Source organism: Cataglyphis hispanica, chromosome 26, assembly GCF_021464435.1.
Source record: "Cataglyphis hispanica isolate Lineage 1 chromosome 26, ULB_Chis1_1.0, whole genome shotgun sequence".
Taxonomy (NCBI): domain Eukaryota; kingdom Metazoa; phylum Arthropoda; class Insecta; order Hymenoptera; family Formicidae; genus Cataglyphis; species Cataglyphis hispanica.
Genome location: NC_065979.1, coordinates 2,146,792 through 2,157,768, shown reverse-complemented (window position 1 = coordinate 2,157,768; position 10,977 = coordinate 2,146,792). Strand labels below are relative to the sequence as shown.

At 33.0% G+C, this 10,977-nt stretch overlaps 1 non-coding gene across 1 annotated transcript; it reads left to right on the top strand.

The window, feature by feature from the left end:
* Window positions 1-794: 794 nt before the first annotated feature.
* LOC126858628 (5S ribosomal RNA) lies at window positions 795-914 on the top strand. Its single transcript, XR_007688707.1, has one exon. It is a non-coding gene; the product is annotated as a 5S ribosomal RNA (ribosomal RNA).
* The last annotated feature ends 10,063 nt before the right edge of the window (window positions 915-10,977 follow it).

Here is a 10,977-nt window from a genome sequence, read left to right as displayed (position 1 = left end):
CTTACATTTATACTGTTTGAAAAATCAAACAAATAAATCCGGATTATGAAAAGAATTAAAGTGTCACAAAACATATGGATTTTGACGTCTTCGTAAAAGAAAATAGTTGTAATTAATATTTTTTCTAATTTATGGCAAAAATGTTTGATCGTGAATATCCCCTGAAATTAACTGCAAGAAACAGTGAAAAACGAGTAATTTGCAGAAAGAGAGAAAGATAGATAGATAATATTTTTTTACAATTTTTAATAAATAACTTTTAAACGAATAAATGGATTTAAATCAAGTTTTGCATAAATATTTATTAAAGTTTTCTTAATTTATATGAAAATTTTTATTTCATTGGTAATATTTTTTCCTTATCAAATTTGTCAATAAGTACTACAATACGCAATTTTCCAAAAAAATTACTTTAAAGTAACTTTAAACTTAAATAATTTCCAAACCGTTAAAAAAATTGTACTCAGTTTTTTGAAGAAATAATACAGTCTATAAAACTTTCATGCTTTTGTTAATACTTTTTGTTAATATATATGACATATACATCCTTAATTCGCTGTAAATTAAAATCCTCTTAACTTTTGATTCAAGAAATGGATTCAGCATTTTTTTTATAAGTTTCTAAACATATATAAGAATAACATTTTGTACAATTATAGTTAAATTCTTAATATTTCAAAAATAGGTACAAAACACCTTTAAATTATAGTAATAATAAAAATCAACTTTATTTATAATTGTCTCAAAATTCTGAAAATATACATATTTGTAACTATTCTAAAAATCTCACTATCGCCAACAGTCATACCACGTTGTAAAGCACCAGTTCTCGTCCGATCACTGAAGTTAAGCAACGTTGGGCATGGTCAGTACTTAGATGGGTGACCGCTTGGGAACACCATGTACCGTTGGCACTCTCTTTTTTTTTGCTCAGGATTTTTTTCTGAGCATATGTAAGAACATTCTGTATAATTTTGGTTAAATTCCTAATATTTCAGAAATAGATACAAAATATCTTTAATTTAAAATTAAAATATCTCACGTGATAATTTGTGTACATTAACAATAGCCGTACGTAGAAGCTTTAAGATCTTCAATTTTAGCTACTTTAAAACGGGGTTGAACCGATAACTATCATTCGATTTTCGAATTTACGTTACATAATGACAGATCGCGATACGATCCGGTACGAAGCATGTTATTTTTACATTGACGAAGCGAGATAATATTTTCCGCGCGAATTTTACTACCAAACTCGCACATTTTCAAAATGCCAATCGGACGATTGATCTGCCGAAAAATTGTTCCGTCCAATCGGCATCGTGAATGCGCGCCGGATTTCAAATTCAAATTTCGTTGCAATCGAATTAGCCGACAAAAGAGCCGTTTGATCCATCTCGTCGAGCCTGTAGCCGCGGTACTCGCACAAAGTGGCGGCCCCAATTATGAATAATTCGGAATATAAATTCGCTTAATTTCGTAGGCTTGCCTAAAGAGCGAGAGAGACGGAAGATAAAACGGAAATTAGGGTTAACGATACCGGTCCTCGATTGCCTTTATCTTTTTCACCGTGCAAATAATATGGCTCGAATTTTGCTTATACTAGCGATACTATCTTTGCAATTTTGCATAATTAAACAGAATGCTTCGGAACTCTCGATTCTCGCATGTTATCAAATGCAATCTTCTTTTAACAAAAATTTTAAAATATAAATAATTAACGGATTAATGGCGATTATATATAAAAACAAAAAATATATAAGAAAATTTGACTTTAAAAAGTTCTAAAATAAGTAAATATATTTTAAAAAATCTTGTGTATAATTAACTTCATTTTTTTTATATTTGATAGCCATTAGTTTTAAGAATTTCAGTAAAATATAAATTGATATATTTAAATAAATATATTTAATATATTCAAATATATTATATATATATATATTTTATTTTTAATATAGTTATATATTAATATATTAAATATATATTATATATTTAATATATATTTAAACAAAATATATTTAAACAAATGGTTTATTCGGTTATTTATGTCAATTTTATTTAATAGTATTTCTGATTTTTCACGCAATATAAATTTCACAATAATAATGGCACTCGGCATCAGCCGATCCTATTTATGTGATCCTAACTAATCCGCTCATGGATAGAAGGAACAGCTGCGCACACCCTTAAATTTTAATTTATTTCGATCAACAGGAAGAAAAAAGGAATCGAGTCACCTGCTATCTATGCTACCAACATTCATCCAATCGCTTACCCACACTTCATCAATCCGTCATTATATTATTAGCGTGATGTATACATGGCGAATATAAAAAATAAAAAAAGAATTAATTTTATTAATTTTTTGCTTCCAACTCTATTTTACTTTTTTTCATCGGTCAATTATTATTTGAAGTTTTATTTGCGATTTATTTCACAAAGTATTTACTTCGTTCTCTGTGCTCTTTGTTCTATAAAAGAATTTCTCTTTAAGAGAACGTGAAACATTTTTATGCAATCATGGTTTTTATGTTTAGATGCAGAATCTAAAAGTTTAAAGTTTGAAATTTTTTTGAAAAAGGAGTTACGTTATGCACGACATTATTTTCTTTTGTTGAAGAAACTAAAATTAAAAAAACCATATCATATCATGCACATATACAGACAAACGCACACACACACACACACAATTTTCGCTTTAACCGGCAAGTGAGCATTTTAATATAAAACGTTAGCAGCGAGGATGCCACCTTTGTTTCATCGCTCGTTACGAGAGTACCACGGTTGGAGCACCACTGATAGGAATTCACCGAGGAGCATTCGCCAAGGTGAGCATTTTTTCTCTTCAGTTTGATTGACTAATGTCAGTCACCGAGATATCTTGAGACTCGCCATAGTGAAGTCCCATTTGGTATGCCATGTAGATGAGTACAGTCCCCGGAGAAATTTCGTGCACGAATATTATATCAAGTGAAGATTCACGACGATGATCGCGAATTCTATAATACAATCCTAACTTTGTGACCTCCCTTTCGTTTTTGCATATTTTCTGGTTTTTTTTTTTTTTTTTCAAGAACCTTTATAAATTACTCGGCACATCTTTTACTTGTAACGATATATCTTATTGCATGAGAAACAATTACTTCTTCAATCTTATATTATTATGTTATTAAGATATTTTTATATCTTTGTAATTTATTTTATTGTAATATTTTATAAAAATCTGTTTTACCATTATATATAAAAAAAACATGCTACAATTAATATTTTATTCGCATAAAAATAATTATAATTCAAAATCATCAAAAAATGATGTACACTTCGTAATTACACTTTATAAAACGCTAAATTATTATATAAAGATTTGACATATTCCGAAATATTTGTGTGAAGAAAAATATATTTAGTAATATAAATAATAAATATCTCGCGAGACAAATAAAAACAATAATAGTTCAGATAAATGCGTTCGTAGAACAGACACGTACGCGAATTTGTTTGTACTCGAACGCGAGTGTAAGTTCGTGCATACAGTAAGTATAAAACGGAGCGATGATGAAGCGGAAGAGAGAGAGAGAGAGAGAGAAAGAGAAAGACAAGTAGGAAACAGAGAGCGATTTGGATAAGGAGAGAGAAGAAGAATAGAGGTTTAGTGTAGGAAGGCGAACTGGCGACCATCACCAAGTCAAATCGTCTTGCAACGCGCCAGCGAATAATCTTAAATTCAAATTAAGAACGGGTCTACAAATTTAAACAATAAACGATCAGATTCGCGGCGATTCAAATTTAAACGCGAAGGAAAATGGATTTAAAAGAACGCGCTTACTTCACGGCATTCTTCGATCTTATCTTGATCATTACGCGCGTGTTACAATTTTGGACATTCCATCTCGGTACATATGCACTTGTATATTCAAAATTAATAAATTCGAAATTTAAAAAATATTGACAAAAATAATTTTGAAACTTTTATACTACCATTTTATGGCTCGTATATGATTGGTCGATTTATTAATATATATCAATAAAAAAAAATACAGCTATTAAATGGATATTTATGTATTTATCTATACAGGGTGGCCCCGAACGTTCCTACCAGACTTTGAGATCTTATAGGGAATTTAATTCTGAACAAAAAATTTCCATATGAAATTTCTTATGGAAATTTTTTGTTCAGAATTAAATTCCCTATAAGATCTCAAAGTCTGGCTGGAATGTTCGGGGCCACCCTGTATATGTCAATCATAAATATTGTTTCAAGTCAAGAATTATTAAACCTCCTTAACATCTATTGCGGTTGGAAACCGAAATCAATTTTTCAATTTCGTCGAGGATTCGTCAATCGTTGCCGCACATCGCCACGGAAACTCAACCTTGTTAGATGAACTTCGAGACGATGCACGGAGGCGAAAAAATAAAAAAAAAAAAAACAGAAAAAACATTTTGGTAACCTGCCGACCACACACCAAAAAGTGAGTCCCTAATTCGATGGGGCCGATTCGCCGAGCGAAACGGGGTGTCGAGAGAAAAACCTGAGGACGATGCAACGGAAGCTGAAAGATATTGGAAGAAAGAAAACGACGCGTTATCCTGAACGGGGAGAGGAACAAGGAGGAAGATGTCAGCGCGAGGAGAATCGCGGTGATAGAGGACAAGCGCGGCAAGGAAGAGAGACGAGGAACAAGAAGCGATCGGAACGTCAGATCGGATCTCGTTGGTGAATCAAATTTGGCCAAGTAAACGAAGAGGCTTGGGGGAACTGTGGCGAGAGAGGGAAGGAAGGAAGGGCCGGGAGGGCCCGCGAGAACAGTTGCGCTTCGTGCGTGCATTAGCATGCGGGGAGAGCAGCGAGAAAGGGGACGCTCGAGAGAAGTTGGCACGCAAGAAGGGATGAGGATGGGAGGATGGAAGGACGCGAGAAAGAGGGAGAGGAAGAGAGGAGGTTGAGACTTCGGGTGCTGGAGCGAGGGGGGGGCAAAAAGGTTGGCAAAAAGGGACTTTTCGAACTTTCTTTGTGTGCTAAGCAGCTTGCCGGGCTACTCGGCGGAAAGCAGGACAGGGCGCTCCGTTCTTTCAACGTGTCGTTTCATCACCGATACCGGAGTGGATCGGGGTATCGCGACGCAGCGCGTAAGTGCAAAGGCTCCTTCCTTCTTTCGCCGATCGTTTCGAGTCTCATAATCGAGCGGCGCGAGAGCGAGACGCGCCGAGAACGGATAATCTGAAATCTCGGCCCTGCGAGATCTGTTGCACGCTAAGGGTCGGCTTCTCTTATACCAGTTTTACTTTAATTCAAGATGATCTCTTATCTCCATCCAGACAACATTTAAAAAATATAAATATTATAAGGTGACTAATCAATATTATATAAATAAATATTAATATTATGTAAACATAGAACAAGATATCTTATAATATTCCATATAAATAAAATTTCTATTTTTTAATAATTCTATAATATTTAGCATTATAATTTGAAAGAAGATTGAGAGAGGAGCTATCTCTTTGAGTATTAATACACGCGTTTTATCAATTTTTATCAATTTTTTATCATATTTCATATTTAGAGTAAATTTTTCAATTTAATAAGTTCAAATATAAGTAGTATTGATTATTTTTGCATAACTTATTTGTATGTGAACGCGTATATATAAAAATGTACATAAAACTTGGAAATTGCTGCTTGCGCCTGTAGTTAGGCGACCAAGAAGCTACTTGCGCTGATGGTGCAGTATGCCTATTACTCACGAGATGAATAATTCTACGGCATAAATTTACCCTGCATGTAATGTGCGCACAAAAATTTCATCATTTTTACAATACAGGAAAGTCATATTTAATTGAAAATTTCTAAATATATAAATTAAACATTTACTGAATTTATTTTGAAAAGCTTAGAAGAGAGCTCGCATTTTTATTTTCAATTAGATACTCCCGACTTTTCTTCCCTATCAGAGGCAAATAAATGATAAACTTTTATCATTCTAGGATATACCGCCGAAGCCACTTTTCTCGACGTATCGATGCGACATGCAGGGCGCTCCAATATTTCCTCTCTCTCTCTCTCTCTCTCTCTCTCTCTCTCTCTCTCTCTTTCTCTCTTATACACATACAAAAGTAAAAAAGATCCTACATGAAGTATATGACGGAATAGCTCCATATAGATATACGCGACACGCCGGGGCAGCGCGTTATCATTCATTGCATCTCGAACTTTTGCTCGCTTTAAAGTAGAAGCCTGTTGAATATTAAACAACAGTGTCAACAACGAGGTTCAATGTTTTTCAAGTTACGCCGCGTTATCTATATTGCGCCAATGTTGTCGGTAAACATTCATGCTTGCATTTTTCCATAAGTAAGCAGATAATCACCTCTTCGTCGACAAATTTTCATGAATTTATTATCGATAACGATTTCTAGTGTCCTTTGCAATGATAAAAACAATACATATATACAATAATACAATAAAACAATGATACAATACATTCCTCGTAATATTATTTCCTTCCCTTTATAATATCAGTAATCTTTTTTTAGAAAAATTCGAAATTCCATAAAAAATGTACTTTTTCAACAATTCTCATCAAATTCAATATCAATCATTTATTAATGATATTCTATTCATGTAAAAATATTTGGCCCGATATCTCAAAGTTTGTGGAAGTTGAAGCATGCACGGACATTTATTGAAAAATTCAAAATTTTATAAAAAATAAACCCTTTTACCAGTTCTCTCGCCAAATTTAATATCAAATCCTTTAATGATATTTTATTAATGATATTCTATTCATGTAAAAATATTTAGATATCTCAAAATTTGCGGAAGCTAGAACAACAACACCCTTCTTTTGAAAAAGTCGTTCACCAATCTTAGTCAAATATAATACCAACCAACTTTTAATGATACTCTATTCACATAAAAAAATTTAACCCGTTAACTCAAAATTTTCGAAAGTTAGAGCAACCACGTCCTTTTTGGGCACATACATACGGACATTTTGTAAAAATGTGTTTTTTCGACGTTTCAGAATATTCTGAACACATTTAAATTAAAATTAAAATTTAAAAAAAAAAAAATTTTAATTTTCGAAGACTTTGAAGCCTCTATGAAGAAACAAAATATCAAACAATTAATTTAAGTAAAAGAATAGGAAAAAAATCAATCACATCAAATAGAATTATATTTACAGCAAATAAAATTATTTTTATATGAAATAAAATTATTTTTGCATTTATAATCATGAGATTCAATTTAATCGAGACTCTTTAAGTGACAATATCGTTGAAGTTAATATTTATGCTCGTGTAGTTTGACGCGATTACCCAATATCAACGGAGCTGTCCGTCATGAAACATTCACGAATTAATTTACTTTTATTAATGCACAGAAACGCGTGCGAGTGGACGACCGAGAGAACGAAGGCTGGGCAAGGGCGACGCCGCGTGAATTTAAATCGTCTTTTTAAATGGAGCGCCGGTTGTCTAGCGGGGAGATCTCGCGCACGTTTCTCGGACACGTTTCTCTTAGGGGGAGGGGGGGGGAACTTGTAAACTTGCTGATATCGTTACATGTGCACACGCACAAAGTCTGGTTAGAGACGATCGAGAGACAGTAGTCCACGTTCGAGTGTGTCTGCGTGTCATTCACGCGAGAACCCGCATTTTACACGATAAATACGTCGTTTGCACGCTCGCAAACTCGTGCGCAATCTGCGATCCGGCGATTTCCACTAATTCCGAATCTAGTTTATCTTTCTAATAAAATAATGCCGTTACTTTGCAGAAGTTGTCTTTGTTTTTTTTTTTTTAAGAACCTTTATAAATTACTCGGCACATCTTTTACTTGTAACGATATATCGTATTACATGAGAAACAATTACTTCTTCAATCTTATATTATTATGTTATTAAGATATTTTTATATCTTTGTAATTTATTTTATTGTAATATTTTATAAAAATCTGTTTTACCATTATATATAAAAAAACATGCTACAATTAATATTTTATTCTCATAAAAGTAATTATAATTCAAAATCGTTAAAAAAAATATTAGAATTCATTGACCCTTTAATGATAAAAAAATGATGTTAAATTAAAAGATAGCAATCGACTTCAAATACTTAAAACTGTATGAATAAAGCAAGAGAAGTATGCTTTTAGATGATTCGTATTTATACAAAATAAATCAAGAGTATATTGCGTAATAAATGATTGAAATTAAATACTATCATTAAGTTATAATCATTTTATGGCTTACACAAATCAATATAAATATCGAATAAATTAAAATGATCTAATCGAAATAAATGCAGAGGTAAGGGATTTTGAATTTGAATTCAATCGAGATTTACGTTGTGTGATCCGCGTTTGTGCCCCTTAGCAACGCAAATGATGGACTCCATACGCCACCATAAATGCTGTTCTCTCTCAAGCCGCATCAATTAATTTATGTGCGATTGCAACGCTCGCCATGTGCGGCTTCGATCCACCCTAGTCCCGTTATTAAAGGAGAATTCACGCGGTTGGCTATTAGCAATGATTCATGATTATTCAAAGCAATACGCTTAAAAAAAAAAAAAAAAGAAATTCTCTATATTTCTCTTCTGCAATTCGAGATTAATCATTTCATTGTTTCAACAAAAACATTACCCCTTATGCGATTTATATTCTTTCTTTCTCCCGCTCAACACGCGATTCGCTCGAAATAATCGTCGAGCTGTGTAAATTCGCCTTAACGCTCCGGGGTGGGGTGGGGTGGGGTGGGGGGAAGGAGGAAGAAACGCGCGCGGGAGATCTTCATCTCTCTGTTCCAGCGGCAACCAATTATTACGGGGGCGAGAATATTGCCGGCGCGGTGTGTTATTAGCGCGAGAGGCGTTCGCGGCGCTCTTCTTTCCGGCGAGTGGCCGGGATCGGGAGTATCGCCCCGGTGTCGATTGTTACCATCTTGGTACTGATGCGACGTGTCCTTCCCCCGCTGCCATAACCCGCAGCAGATCGGCTCGCCGATAAAAAGTGTATCGCCGCTGCGATCGCGCCGAGGTATTTTGAATTGTTCTCGCGAGAACGAATGCGACGGCTGATCGTCCTCGCCGATTTCAACAAGTTGCAAGATCGGCGAGCGCGTCATGGAACGTATTAATCTCGGCGGCAATATTTTCAGTGCCATGGATATCGTTTATGGGGTATAAACGAGTCTTATGAGTTAATAAAGAGTCTCAAAAATGAGACGAAATATTTGTTGAAATTGGCATTACAAGATTTTACAAAATCGCCACTAATTATTATTATATTAATTATTTTAAAATTGATATATTTTATACACATATGTGATGCGATAATGAGATAAGAGATCTGTAGAAGAAAGTGAGAGGAATCGTTAATGAGAAATAGTACAAAACTAAAATCTTGTCTTTGATCTTAGGAGTTTTGCGAATTAGACACGTGCATTAAAGACCGTAATTGCTATCCATTCATTGAAATCGCGAACATTATATATAATACAATATATGCACTTCGTAAATGCTTATATTCCCTAACACAAGTATTAATTGATTACATAGGCCCTTTAATACATTAATATAACGAGATGAAAATTATGCAAATTAGAAACTTGCACATTGCTTCCTTATCATTTTATTTCACTCACAAAACTTAAGTTCCTTCCCAAGCAAGCGGGTTTTCCAATTTTGGCTTCCTCATAGAGAAATATATCTCAGAATTTGCGAAAGTTATAATGTACATTTCTCAAAAAATACAAAATTTTATAAAAAAATGAAACCTTTTCCTCTTTAATGATTTATTTAAAAAAATATTCTTTATTTATTTTTAAAAATATTTTTAAAAATATTATTTATTTAAAAAAATATTCTCTGTTTATTTAAAAAAATATTTTTAAAAATATTCCCTGTTTATTTTTAAGATATTTTTAAAAATATATTTTAAAGATATTGTTTATTTATTTTTAAAAATATTCTCTATTTATTTAAAAAAAATTAGCCCAATATTTTAAAAATTGCGGAAGTCAGAGGTTATACAATGTAATACATTCCGTACATACATACATACATACATACAGATATTTTTTAAACATATGATTTTTCAACATCCTTAACACATTGGCATAAAAAATTGGAAAAAATATTGTCACAAAAACAAAGCTTCCTCTATGAGAAAGCAAAATGATTCTTCGCTCTAGATATTTGTTTTAAATATAACAAATAAATATATTTATAAATGTGCAAATTTTTAGGTCCGAGATGTATTTAAAGTAAAATTCTAATAAAATAAATTTTTATTAAAAATAACTAACTTTTCAGAATTATTTATTATTACATTTGTAGTTGCATAATAATCTGACAATTCGGCATTTATTCCAATAGTATGCATCGATATTTTATGATTGCATTCTATATCTCTCGAACCAGTTTATCCTGATCCTTCATAAAGTGTCTGTCACTATACGAATAAAATTCGAAATTCACCAACAAGACAGCGCGAGCGGTCAGATGTTTTCTATTCGAAATGTTGAAAAATTATATGCAAAATGTTTATATATATATATATATATATATATATATATTTTTTTTTTTCATACAGATAGTGTGTAGAGATAGCAGATATCTCATTTATATTATTATGGAATTATTATGGACAATTTATTATGTCACATTTATGTGAAAGATTCTCATCATTCAAATTACTTAAATATTACTAAAACGTTAAATCGAAGTATTGAAACATCATCCTTCTTGCGTAAACGTTTTTGTCCCGTCGGCGACGACACGACTTCTCGGCACGTGACAAGAATTCATGGCGACAAGTAAACTTCGCGGTAGTTGATCGTCTTAAGGATTACACCGCGGCACATTAGGTATTCATCTGCCTTCGAGAGCGCCGATCGCCACGTCACAACTGTTTCTTCTCACCTCGAGAAGAAACGCGCGGGCATTATCGGCCGTCTTTCGGAAATTGTT